Source organism: Macrobrachium rosenbergii, chromosome 6 (assembly GCF_040412425.1).
Source record: "Macrobrachium rosenbergii isolate ZJJX-2024 chromosome 6, ASM4041242v1, whole genome shotgun sequence".
In the NCBI taxonomy this organism is placed as follows: Eukaryota; Metazoa; Arthropoda; class Malacostraca; order Decapoda; family Palaemonidae; genus Macrobrachium; species Macrobrachium rosenbergii.
This window is the reverse complement of record NC_089746.1, coordinates 18387761-18402760: the sequence shown is the minus strand read 5'-3', so window position 1 is coordinate 18402760 and position 15000 is coordinate 18387761. Positions and strand designations below refer to the sequence as shown.

Genomic DNA, 15000 nt, shown 5'->3' with positions numbered 1-15000 from the left:
ATACCTGACAACACCTGCGGAAATTACCTGACTATGCAATGTCTTCGAAATAAAACGAGAGAGAGAGAGAGAGAGAGAGAGAGAGAGAGAGAGAGAGAGAGAGAGAGAGAGAGAGAGAGAGAGAGAGGTTTAAGGGTTTGGTGGTGAAAAAGTCCTAGTGTCTAACTGCTCAGATCCACTTGATTTTAGTACGGAAAGCCACGAAAAAAGTGTTAAAAGCAACAGCACGTTGGTTATTCATTCTCTCTCTCTCTCTCTCTCTCTCTCTCTCTCTCTCTCTCTCTCTCTCTCTCTCTCTCTTATTCTTTTACCCTTAACCATAAAGAACGCTCTGAAAAGATAATTTTGTTTCTGCATACTTTCTTGATCATTTCCCTTATTAGGCTTTTACAAAAGACGTCTGATCTCTAATAACAAAGTTGGCATAATAGTCAGACGTCTGATCTTTCATTCCGAAAGTTCTTAAGGAGGGAAAAAGAAAGCAATTAGAGAAAACCAGGGACGAATTTACCTCATCCTCTAAGAGGTGCATCACCCTCATATTTGCTTCTTCCCAAAGATAACCCCTTTCACCACTGAAGTAAACAATTCTTATTTCTTCACCCAATCTATTCCAATGAATGGAGGATTCTGCCTTTCTTAATCCGAAAGCCCGTTCACGTTCGCAACCCTCACTACCTTTTACCATTTCCAGAAATCTCTCGCTCTTTCTCTCCATTAACCTTCCACCACTCAGCAAGTATTTTGGGATGAGGTTGCTAGCCCCATATCTTTCTCAATCCTAGTTGAGGCGATCCAGGAACAATTGGACCAAAGGAAATAAATAAATCCATATATGCAGACACAAACGCGCGCGCACACGCACGTACAAACGCACATACACACACACACACACACACACACACACACACACACACACACACACACACACATATATATATATATATATATATATATATATATATATATATGCAGATTTCGTTGAATTCTATGGCTTTTTGACTGTTGGTCAACTTCTTAATAGTTTGACAATATTTTCTGAATCTGCTATGTTCTTTCAAATTTAGTGAATGGGCAAAAAAACGAAGATTAACTCTTGTTCCATTTACTGAGAAACAGCGCCACAGCTGTGGTGTTGTGTTTCTCAGTAAATGGAACAAAGAGTTAATCTCCGTTTGTTTTGCCCATCAATTAAATTTGGAAGAACATAGAAGATTCAGAAAATATTGTTAAACTAACAAGAAGTTGATCAACAGTCAAAAAGCCATAGAATTCAACGGAATCTACATACATGAAAAAATTTGCCTCTAAATTATAATATATATATATATATATATATATATATATATATATATATATATATATATATATATATATATATATATATATATATATATATAGCTATCTATATAGACATATACATATATGAGAGAGAGAGAGAGAGAGAGAGAGAGAGAGAGAGAGAGAGAGAGAGAGAGAGAGAGAGAGAGAGAGAGACGTTATCTCGCACATATTTTTTCACTTACTTTACAATACAACATTGATCTCTGCATGCAGGAGCACGTCTAGTTTTTACTTCATTATTCGAAAAATTTTCATCATTTTGAAGGGAAAGATTTATTCTAACATATGCAAATTGCCATCACCTAAAATGAAGTTTCCTCTTGCTTCTTGCGCAAGATTTCATTTTGTTATCCGGGAGCCTTCGTTCTTGACAGTTTCTCTCGTGCTTTATAAAATACCCAAAATTTTTATTTTTGTTCGTCTGTTAACTTTCATACTGAACCGAATATAAACATTATTATTTCAGTGTCCCACAGTGATGATTTTACTTATTCCTTATTAAATGCTGATCAGTTTAGTGACATTTAATTCGTTATCACATTTTTTTAAAATCTAAGGCTGTAACTTCATTTATCAGCGTTATTAAAATAAGACCATACATAATTCACATATACATATATTACAAATAAGATATATCTACATAATTCTATACATATATATATATATATATACATATATATATATATCTATATATGTAGTGGTGAATTGGATACTAGCTTTGATTGTATATGAATACGGTGATGTGATAAATAGTATATATATATATATATATATATATTATATATATATATATATATATATATATATATATATATATATATATATATATTACACATCTATTCTATCTTAAAACAAGTTTTCCTTATCGCATGAGGTAATGCGATACCATTCTCCTGGTGATTATATATTTATCTACCTGTCAAGTCATTATTTATAAAACTCCAACATTCTCCTTTTACTTTTATTCGTTATTTATATTTTTTTATTCGGTCTGGAACGGTTCAACTCATGGATATGAAAGTTCATCATTCAACAGTAATATAATCACAAAGTCAGCTACAAAAAATTCTCAATACTAACACTCACGTGGCTAAAAAATAAATAAATAAATGAAAGTAAAAAAAAAAAAACCTATTACCAAAGGCTTACATTAATTTTTTTCCGTTTTCTTCGTGGGATTTTCCGAGACATTTTCTCGCTTATAAAGCTTGAAAGGACCTACCACTTTTCTCCCTCCCTTATATGAGCTTTTTTTTTTTATGACACTTTCAGATAAAAATCCTTTTACGGCGAAGTTATAGTTGAGTAGAACGTGCGATGTAATAAGTATCAGCGTACTGTACAATTAAAGCCATTGATCATGATTTTTACTTCAATGCTATGATCAGTTGTTAATTGTTTACCATAAAATTCAAACTGTAAAATATCTCAGGATAGAGATAAGACACAAGTATGTATATATATATATATATATATAATATAAGAAACAAGTATATATATATATATATATATATATATATATATATATATATATATATATATATATATATATATATATATATATATAAAACACCTGAGATAAGGATAGAACATGTGAAACAAGTATATATATATATATATATATATATATATATATATATATATATATATATATATATATATATTATACTGTATATATAAATATTAACAAAGTTAATAAAATTACATCAAAACTAATCATCGTTAGGGATTAAAGCGAAAATATTTACGGTCAAAAAATAAAGAAAACGAATGTTAATAAAAAAAAACATAACAGCAAATAAATAGTGTAATGGTGAATGCATAAAACTGAAAATAAATAAACATTTAAAAACATGAAAAGAACTACAGTGAAAATTGAGCTTACTTAAGGCGTCCTCTGAGCATCTCTCCCCATACGACAAAAAAATGTTTGCGCTAAAATGAAAACGTTAAATAAACATTAGCGATAAAAAGCCCATTAGTAATTTCGCCCTTGGAGGCTGGATGGGATATTAGATTTAACGGAGGGAGAGGGCGTTGAAGAGGAAGCCTCAGGGTAAAACCTGCCGTGGAACGACTTCTGCAAAGGGCGTGACTTTACCGTAAAGCGTGGGTTTACCGTGATGAAGAGGTTTCTATAAGATATTTGATTGTTTACATTCAACTGTCCGGTAACAATTTGCGATGCTGACTCTCGTAAAAACCAAAGGATTCTCAGATGAAAATGAATCCTTGGAAAAGTCTTGAGCAGTGTTCAGCTCGATAATTAAGTGTACGAAGCATGAGCAATATTTTGCTTTATATTTTTTGCACAATTTATGTAAGAAGTGATTCTGAAAATTAATACTTGGAAAAGACTTAAGCAATGTTAAACTCGATAAATTAATACTTGGAAAAGACTTAAGCAATGTTAAACTCGATAAATAAGTCTAAGAAGCAGGAGCAATATTTTGGCTAAGTTTTATTACACAATTTATGTAAGAAATGACTCCGTAACTTTCTCTGATAAGCACCATGAAAATAAGAAAGATAAGACCTTACAGCAATGATAATTTACTGCCATAAGCGTGTATTATATATGATAACATATCTTGCGCATATCTGCAAAACACAAAGAAAAAAACAAAATGACTTGACACATATGATAAACTTCCCGAAGTATGCGATGATTATATTTACTAACACTAAAAATGAATAGTAAAGTGTACACTGTTCAATACACAAGGAAACACCAATTCACAATGTTTTTGCAACTAAACATACAATTACTCACATCTACTAATTCGATTATTTCATTCACTCCTTAGGTAACCTTTTACGCATGTATACAACTGAATCTATTTGCATGCATACAAAAAATTTTATACTTGTACTTACTTGTTGTACGTGGAGAGACTCGACGCCAGAGCTTGTTAGTGTCCGACAACTCGTCAACATCGTCTGCTCCATCAAGCAATTTGGATTAATTAAAACGAGAGTGCGTTGCGGCCTGGAATGAACAACGTCCTGCCGAGATGACAAGACAACAAAAGCAAGGTAAAATATCAGTATACTATACGGTATTAATAATTTTTTAATATTATTATTATTATCATTATTATTCACGAAAAATCTTATAATCGCATGTTACTAAAATGGAGAAATCCACAACGACGAGGATTTCTTCACCATTATTATTATTATTATTATTATTATTATTATTATTATTATTAAAAGGTAAAATATCAGTATACTATACGGTACTAATAATCTTTAATATTATTATTATTATCATTATTATTCACGAAAAATCTTATAATCGCATGTTACTAAAATGGAGAAATCCACAACGACGAGGATTTCTTCACCATTATTATTATTATTATATATTATTATTATTATTATTATTATTATTATTATTATAAAAAGGTAAAATATCAGTATACTGTACGGTATTAATAATTTTTTAATATTATTATTATTATCATTATTATTCACGAAAATCTTATAATCGCATGTTACTAAAATGGAGAAATCCCTTCACCATTATTATTATTATTATTAAAGGTAAAATATCAGTATACTATACGGTTTTAATAAGTTTTTAATATTATTATTATCATTATTATTCACAAAAAATCTTATACTCGCATGAGTTACTAAAATGGAGAAATCCACAACGACGAGGATTTCTTCACCATTATTATTATTATTATTATTATTATTATTATTATTATTATTATTATTATTATTATTATTATTATTATTATTACTTTCCAAAACAGCAAATATCTACATGGGACAAGCCATAAGTTTCGAAGCAAGCTTTCAAGAATAGCGAACATATACATCCAAATATAAAAAAATGATGAATAGGGGAAAAGAATAAATGAATAACAACAGGGATACATCAACATATCAACGGCAAAATATGTTAATAAAATGCTACATAAATTAGAAAGAGAAGCTTAGACAAGGATGTATGTCGACTTCATGAAGCATCAACTCCTTTAGTAAGCATATAAACCAAAAAAGGAAAAACTGAAGAGGAAAAAATAACAAATGAATAAAAACTGGATATAAATAAAAAAATAAACGAATGCATAAATTAAAAAAATCTGTAACAATTCAGAGGGGGAGCTCAGACAATGGTGTTTGTCGATTTACTGAAGCATCAGCACCTCCAATAAACAAACATCATCATTAATACTACCAGAAAATCGTCAACAATACCACTGCCAGGAAGTCTGTTTTATAATTCCGCATCGAAAGAAATGAAAAGCTTCTGGCACTGGGTAGTGTGACAACATCGCACTTCGAAAGAGTGTAGACGTTGATGCTTTGCTCTACAAAGCGAGTGGCGTATCTAGATTCCTGGGGGGTCTGGCTGCAGTTGGTAATGGAATTCGAAGGAAATATTGATTATTGCACAAAAGCAACCGTAACCATGGCACGAAACTTACGGTCCAAATTCATCTATCTATCTATTTATCTATCTATCTATCTATATATATATATATATATATATATATATATATATATATATATATATATATATATATATATATATGTGTGTGTGTGTGTGTGTGTATAATGTATATATTATATATTTATATGCATACATAAATACACAAAAACACAAAAAAAGCAGTCACTCCATGCGAATGGAATTCGAAGGTGGCAAGACTCTCCCCTGAACGAGCGAGGTCTAACAATACACTTTATGTAAATTTCAATTAAATCGCCTCTCTCCGCTTTAGTGGAGGAGCCTGCGCTTCTCGGATTCCTCGGTGCAAAATATCTGCTTGCAAATCATTCGATGTTCTTGGTTCCGATAACTTGAAAAAACAATTTGTTTTTGACAGTTCTTCTCTTGTAAGGGATGTTGTCGTAAGGTATGTACTAGTTGAAAAACACCAGCAAAAGAGTTAATGCATTTTGTCTCATTTTTTATCCGGGTTGGGCGAGATTATATATTTTCTTTTCTGTATTTATGACAAGTGGCAAAAGAACAAACACAAATAGATCTCCATGTACAATGCTATACTAAAGGTATTGTGATTATGAGTTATTTCTTTAAGTGCAGATTAAAAACGAACACGTATACGCATAAATAAAAATTTAGAATAAAAATAAGCCGGAACAAAACTGAATTCTTCTGCTCATGTGCTCATTTATTTGCTAACGGGTATATAATTCTAGAATCATCAAAAGTTTCGCGACATGAATTTCCTATAGATCAAATGTCGGTTCTGCGTCATGTCTAGAATATACTACCTGTCTAGACAAAACTATGATCAGCAGTCCGTTTTTTTTTATATCCAATGAAAAAATGCTTAAACCTGGAACCTTTTATTTCCATAATCTACCAATGAGACTCGGGAGGGAATGAAATCACGCTCAGAAGTAAATTTTAAATTTTCTTTTCTCTCCTTTGGCATTTACTAATTTCCTCATAATGGCACTTTATCGACCTTCACTTTGCTACCTTCAGAGAAGTTAGGAAAAAATTAAACTAAACTGGAGACATGGGATCTGATACTACTTCACCCTCATTTAATGTGATGTGACTGAAGTAACTCAGTAACAATGGAAACATAATGGTCTGCCCCATCTCTTTCTAGATTTCAAAGTTTGACTCTCCGTCAAGTTACTTCATGAGGAAACTTCTCTGGCATCAAGAAACATCCAGTGGTTTTTACTCTTCCTAATTGATGTGAGTATGAAGTCACGTTGAGTAAAGCTGCCTTTACTCTAGAAAATGGTAAGAGGCTTTCAATACGCAGCCATGTTGCTTGGCTGTTGAGGATCAACTGAATCTCGCGTGAAAATAACTTATCTAGTTTTCTGGAGTACAAACCAACTTTTGAATGGTTGCAGGTTGTCACACACCGTTGTAAGAATGAAAGACTAATGAATCACAGAATTTATCTAGTTTTCCGAGATATTACAAAAAAACAGGGAGCTTTCTGAAGTATTAAATATTTAGCTAAAAAAAACTGATAAAAAAATCATCTCACCAAAAAGTGGTGCTGTAATTTTCCTTTAGTATTTAGAAAATCATTGTCAGCAGTAGTAACTTAAGTATATAATCAGGTTCGTCTGTGCCGCAGAGACTCTCGAGGTTATACTCGTTCATTTTGAATATGTACTTGACAGGAAAGTTATCATGCCGAAAGTTCTCGCAGGCAGTAACCTTTCATCGTGGGAATAAACCTTTCTTTATAACTTCCAACTTCGATTTCTTATAAAAAGTTGCCTTCCTCCCCCTCCCCAGATGACCCGTCAGTGCTGCATGCCGGAAGTGACGTATGGAAATTATCATTTTATAAGTCAGAAAAAGGCACAAAAGAAGAGTCTCGCATGCGTCTCTTTTTTTATTCCTTGAAGTCCTTCCCCTCTTTATAAAGAGTTTTGGTTTTTCACATAGTTTTGACAGGAGGTAAACTTAAATATAGTCTGAAGTTTACCTTTGTAAAATTTTCTGAATATGTCCTTGTTTTTCTACAGACTAAGGGATGGGAAAAATGCCGCCATGAAAACTACGGGGACAGAGAGAGAGAGAGAGAGAGAGAGAGAGAGAGAGAGATAAAATAGGAGAGGTGCAGTAGGCGAATGGGATGCAGTACCAAAAATATTCAGAATCCACTTGTAAGATGGTCCTTAATTTCAGCAGGCTCTTAGGTTCCACCATGACTGAAAAAAACAATAAAAATTATCATGATTCTACTCCCCCCCCCCCCATCACACTTACGCGTATTTTAGCCAAGTGGGTTGAAAACATACATTTAAGGTGCTGCAGAATCTACAACTGTGGAATTCAAATATAATTTCAACAAAAACCCTTTTCTTTTACCTCTAAAACCATGTAAAAAGTACAAACGCGTGGCCAGATATTCCCCCGCGCATTCCTTTAATAAGTTTTCACGGGGGCGGGGAGATGCAGGAGTCTGATCTTTTACTTTGGAAGTTCTTAAAAGAAAGGAGAGACGGAAAAGCAATTAGAGATAATGAGGGATCCATTTACCTTATCCCCTAAGAGATGCTGCATCTCCAGATGGTCTTTCCTTCCCAAGATAATCTCCTCCGCCGCCGAAAATATTCATTGTTTTACTAGCAGTTGGATAATTCCATTTTTCGTAATACTGAATTTTATTCATAGCCAGAAATAATTTAAATCTAAATCTGCCGATGCTACTATTTTCTTTTTTTGTTAATGAGTGAAGGAGACCTCATCCCTTCTCGTCGTTGTCTGTCTGTCTGTCTGTCTCTCTCTCTCTCTCTTCGCAACAGGAAAAGGGTTTTTTTTTATTACTTTGTTACTTAACGAATATACGATTTCCTTCATGTACTTAGACATGAAAATAAAATTGGAAAATACGCCTATTTTCACTTTCATTAATTTTATGCTTGTAAAATTTCTTGCTTGAGGCGACAGTACGAAAGCTAATAACACGTATTGAAACGGTGCTTGTCGTTTTATCCCTTCGGCTTATTCCTTAAAAGTTTAGAGTTATACATCTATTTATCTTTTTTAGTGTTCTTATTTTCCGCATAGTTTAAATTTTCTTTCAAATGTTTCATACTCTCACACTTCCACTGTTAAGTTTTTTTATTCAAGATCTTTAAAAGATTATGCAAGCGTTGTCACACACCAGCAGTCTTTTAATCCTAAAACTTGAGTGAATTTGCAAAACAAAATGCCGTTATGTCGAACTGTTTTTATCATCTTTTCTTTGCGTAATTCATTTACCGTATACAGAACTCACTCGAATTATAATCTAAAAATTCGCGAAGACATATCGCTCCGATGTACTGATTATAAAATTTCCTGTATGTCGCCTTATGTTTTTTTTTGCACATTCGACCCTACAGTATATGTTACGATATGTAGCTCAACAGACTCATTTTTCTCCTAAAATATGGAGCAAATGACACTTGCCCAAAAGCTTATCTTCTTCATTCAGATTTCCGTGAGACTAGCCCATCACAAAACAAGAGCATTGTTCCCGTATCCGGGAAAGCTACAGCGTTTGAAAACTGACCTTCTTGATGCAGTTAAATTAGAGGTTATCCGTCTAATGAATGACTCGATTCTCCAATTCAACTTGGATTCGCTTCAACATTTAATGCAAGATCGCCTCCCCCTCCTTTACAAACGAGGATAAGTTCTGTACATACATCAGAGTACATTGCGTAAGAGACAGATTGTTCTGTGTTTTGATTGTTTAGTGAAGACTATTTTGATATAATGGAAAAGTGAATAACTACTACAAGACTAGGACAAATAGAAAAGTGAGCTCATCTTTATATAGCCTAATGTGTTGATTTCCTGTAATTTTATACCTACAAGCTATTATATTTAAGGACTCCATTACACTTAATATTTCCTGGTAATATCTATCGGTAACGTCATTTAAACGAATTTCAGCTTTTAACATGAATGCTGAAAATAGATATCGACTGTGCTTTCGTTTCATAAGTGCCACTGTTATTTATCAACACTGTCATTTGACCTACATAGGAAGTTATAAATACTCCTCATGAATATCCAGCAATAACGTTCTCTTAGGTATTACGTAGATTATCATTTCAATGGTATCAATGGTAGGGAATAAAAATGAAAACGGGTTCAAATGAACCTCGTTAATCACATACGTATAAAAAAGTTGCAACTAACCTGTTTTGAAATACTGTTATTAACACTGGTCAACCTACTGATATTACTTTAGTGACGTCGTGTATATTTGTCGACCACAAACGTACTTCTAACATAATCATGAAATGAGAGAGAGAGAGAGAGAGAGAGAGAGAGAGAGAGAGAGAGAGAGAGAGAGAGAGAGAGAGAGAGAGAGAATACTCCAAGTCAGCAGGATCTGTATGCGATTGCCCGTTAACCTGAGAGATTTGTTTTCGGTGAATTCTCCATATGCTACTTAGATAAGACTTAGGCTGAAATCCCAATTAACCTTTAGAACATAATCCAGGATTAAATTACAGTCCCTAAGGGAACCGTGTTTTGTTTACATAACCAATTTGCTTTTTCTTCTGAAAGTGGGTCGAGCAGATAACCAATCAACCGTCAAAAAAGCCGCTAAATTGTCTTATTGCTTAGTCGATATCTAAAAGAAGCACTAGCGTAACACAGCATTAATTATCACAGCAGAGACAATTCCAACGACGGCTATTCCGCCGCCTCTAAGAATTATGGTAGTGTTTACCTTGAAACTGGCCTGATTCAACGTAGACCGGAATATGTTCGTGATGAACACGAAACATCGAGTGAAATAACAGTTTATTGTCTGTCCGTTATTTTTGTGTGTCTAGGTTATCAAGGTGCAGCGGATGTGTGGCAAAAGGCAGAAGTCGAAGGCTAAGCTGTTTAATCAGGCTCAATACTGAAATCGTCCTCCCTCCCTCCCTCCCTGTAGGGGGAGAGGGGAGGAGGACTCAAACCACTGTGCAGTACATTTGTGCAGTTTGTTTAGTCAGTTGCATTATGTGCACTCCACGCAAGTGCGTGGATGCATTTCCAGTTAAATTACTGTTAGTAGTGGGTCTTAGGCTATAGTATTGGCGGGGGAGGGTTGAAGATACCAGGGTGGTATTCCTCTGGGATTTCCAGGTCACCTCCTTTCCCTTATGTTTTTTTTTTTTTTTTACGGGGGCAGGTTAGCTAAGCAAGTGTGCAGGACCCCTTGCCTTTCTAATTACTGCCTTTCCCTTTTTTTTTTTTTTTTTTTTTTTTTTTTTTTTTATTATTGTGGGGGCGGGTTAGCTAAGCAAGAGTACTAGACTTCTTGCCTTTCTAATTACCGCCTTCCCCTTTGGTTAGTGTTAGTGTGTTAGTATCTCCTACAGTTAGTGCGGGCTACCATTCATACACACGTCTATCTAACACACTTCATTCACCTACTATCATTCAGAACACATACACACATGACACTTGAATGTCAAAAACACGTGAGGGGCTGGGAAGGCTACAGCCTCCCACCCTCTCTCGCTCTCAAAGGGCGGCAGTATAGTCTGTTGTCTATTGAAATTAGAAATTAGTGAATTTAATTTAATTTGGCAGTCCTCTTCGAGTGGCATGCATGTGCACTCAAGCCCGTGCTTTTAAACGCCCGTGCTCAAGCACACACCCATGTCCACTCTTTTGATTAGTTACTGAGTGTTGGTTGAGGCATACTTTGGTTCCTTAGTTGTCCCTGTCGCTATCGCTGTCAGTGTCTACAAAGATGGGGTCCGGCAAATCGTCCTGTATGAATCTGGAGAGTCTTCGCCACCAGAGGTGCGTTCTATAGTCTTCATCGTCTAAAGAAATTAAGCTGTCTGTCGTTAGTTCTTCATCTTGGTCAGAGAGCTTCTGCCAAACCCTGTCTGCAAGTCGGTGGTAGCGGTAGTTTATCGCTTCAATGCGATATCTTGCATGTAGTCTTTCCGCACCACCATCTTCCAGACTACGGTTATCGCAGCCATCTATCCAACACAGGATTCCGTTTTGAAATTGCTGTAATTTTCGTCTGTCGCTGTTACTAAGTAGGCATGTCGGGATTATTGGGTATTCTAACACAGGTCTGATTAAGGCTTTGTAGAGGTGGGCTTTAGTTTTTGGTCGTAATTGTCCAAACCGTGCCAATTTAGCCTTGATAGCTCTAGCACTCCTGATCCTTTGTCGGATGTGAGAGAACATCCCACAGCGGGTCAGGGTGAGTCCAAGCACCTTGGCTTTGTTGGTGAACGGTATTCGTCTGTTGTCAACTATTACGTCGGCCGGTCTTGTTGCTGAAATTGAAAGTAATGTAAATTTGTCTTGGTTAGTCTTAATTTTCCATCGTCTTTCATAGTCATTAAGTTCACTAATGTGCCGGCTTGTCAGTAAGGCTAACCGTCCTTTGCTTCTGTCATTTGTCATTATAATTTGTGTCACATCGTCGGCAAAGACAAGGTTTGTGCATCCCACTCCCCCTTGTGGCATGTCGTGTGTATAGAATATGTACAGTGTCGGTGAGAGAACGGATCCTTGAGGGACACCGCTTCTCAGGAGAAAAGTGTCTGATATTTGTCCTTCGAAAGTGATGTCGTTATGTCTGTTGTCTAGGAAATTGCAAAGGATTTTTGTCATTATGTCAGGTAAGTCGAGGTGTAGCAGTTTGAACTTCAGTCCGTCGTGCCAGACCTTATCGAAAGCCTTTGAGACATCGCGGCACACAACGTTCGCTCCACAACCGTCGGCTTTGATTCAGTGCTATCATTTCATGTAGTGTTGCAATTGCGGTCTGAGTCCCTCGTTCTCGTCGGAAACCAAATTGGTATTTAGGAAAAATGTCATTGTCTTCTAAGTACATTGTCAGTCTATCTTTTAACAAGGTCTCCAGGATTTTCCCAGGTACTTCCAAGAGTGTAATTGGTCGGTATTTAAGGGGGTCATGAGTATTATTTAGGTCCTTATGTAGAAAAGTCATACGTCCTCTCTTGAATTTAACTGGGAAATAGCCAAGACTGAAGGTCATATTCGTGATATTAGCTAAATCTAATATTGCAATGGCGGGTAATTTAGAAAGAATTAGTTTGTTGATGCCTGAAATACCTGGAGCTTTGTTTTTGAATCTTTTAATGATGTTAACTATGTCCTGTACATTGAATTTACATGTTAGGTAATTGTCATCTCGTAGGCGGGTTAAGTCAGTCAGGTCATATAGGGCCAGTCTGTGTCTTTCTGCTTCTAAGTAGTCAAGTACATGTGTCTTGTTATCGGCGTCGAAGTGTTGGTTGTCCTCGGGAGTTATTTGAAAAACGTTCTCCCACACAGTCTTCATGAGTTGGGCCTTGTCTGTGCTGTCTGTTATTTTGTCTCCATCGTCGGTCTGTAAATAGTCACAGTTTCTTCGTCGATGCCTCTCCAGAACTTTGAGACATTTGTATGGTCGTCATATTTAAGGTCTATTTTACGTACAGTTTTGTCCCAGAAATCAGTTTGTAGTCTTCTAAATTCTTCAAAAAGGTTGTCCTGGATATATAGTATAAGGTCTCTCATATGTCTCGTGTACCCAAAGATGTCTGCATGTCGTTTAATGTCAGAATACTGACTTTGTAAAAGATTGAGAGCGTCACTTCGTTTAGGTCCAGAGTTAAATTGTATGATTTTCTTGGGTATGGTGGCGTTGATAGCCATCAGGATTGTTGCAAACCAGTAGTATAGACGTTCATCAAGTTCGTCCTTCGTCTTCCCTTCTGTGTCGTTAATGTTCACTCTGTCATTTACGTAAGTCTCGTCGATTTTTAACTTGAAGTCGTCCCAGTTTGCGTGGTCATAGTCCAAGATAGTTCTTGGTTCAATTTTTATTGGGGCTGTCGAGATCGTGATATGAAGGGGTAGGTGGTCTGAGGTCGTCACGTTACCTCTCGTAGTCGTAAAGTTTAAACAGGCATTCCTGTTTCCTAACATGATGTCTGGTCGTCCTTTGTTGCTCACCATCGTTGAGAAGTCCGGTCCTAAAAACTTCAGTCTGTCATTCTGAATTAGTCTACTTAGCAAAGTCCCGCGGTGATTAGAGTCGGCAGTAGCGATGGTGGGATGTCTCGCATTCATGTCGCCAATGAGGTAGGTGGGTGCTGGTCTCTGTGATAGTGAAACGAAGTCTTGATAATAAATATAGTCTCGTCTACAAGGGATGTACGTCGTTGCGATATTGACAGGTCCAATGTTAGTCTCCAAAGTTATGCCCAACGTGTCGTCAGTAAAATCCATCAATGGTCTGTGCTTGATTTGGTGTTTGATTGCAACAGCAATACCTGCATGATCCTCCCCGGCGCTGTTCTTCTGATACACTCGGTATCCAAAGAACTTGATGGGGCAATCATCCATTATCCCTGTTGCATTCAAGAGGATGATGTCGGGGTCAAGGTGTCGGAATTCGTTGTACAGTTCCCTATGTCTGCATTTTGTCAGTTTAATCACATTAAGCTGGATTATTTTTATTGTGTTTAACATTATGAAGCAAGATAAGAATAATAATAATAATAATAATAATGATACTAATACTAGTTATATTAATTTTGATTAAAGCGAAAGTAATAAATAACAAAACTCAGACACACAGAACTGTGAGTCGTTAGTCCCTGTCGTCGGCGAGAACGGGCTATTTCTTCTCCATTGCCTGTATTAAATTGGATGCATGAGAAGGGAAACTCGTTTTTCAGTTATAAGTCCGTATAGGTGGAGTTTTATTTCTGCCTGGGGATGGTGCTCCTCCTGTAGCCAATACATTCATTTTGATGAACCTATCAATTATTCTTACTTTCCCTTCGATGGTTTTTGTATTTATTTTCCAGCTGGAGGGATAGCACGATCTCTAGTTGGCTTTTCCTTGATTGCCAGATGCTTTTGGTTTCTTCTTCCTCCTTCCGATAATCATTCGGTGAGGTCACTGGACCGCTTCCTCGGCTATGTTTTTGCTTCTTCTTTCGCTCTTCTTCCTCTTCCTCTTCACTTTCTGTTGCATTTTGTGCCGCCCTCTTGGCGACGATGGTTTCGATTCTTCCATCCGAGTGGGAACTGATGGGGCAGCATTCTTCTCTCGGATCTACTAGTTCCATTTGGCTTGAGGCGGGGCTGGGGCTGGGCAAGTTGGTATTTTCTGTCAAGGAGGCAAATTTTTTTATTATCTGTTCCCC

At 35.9% G+C, this 15000-nt stretch overlaps 1 long non-coding RNA gene across 3 annotated transcripts in view; it reads right to left on the bottom strand.

Annotated features, from left to right (window-relative positions):
• LOC136839259 (uncharacterized) overlaps positions 1-15000 on the bottom strand; it is a 219860-nt gene that overhangs the window by 183641 nt on the left and 21219 nt on the right. For 2 of the 3 annotated variants that reach the window (XR_010853267.1, XR_010853269.1), the window contains one exon: positions 4222-4350. This is a non-coding gene — a long non-coding RNA (uncharacterized lncRNA). The remainder of the gene's footprint in view (positions 1-4221; positions 4351-15000) is intronic. The other variant, XR_010853270.1, reaches the window with a different exon arrangement.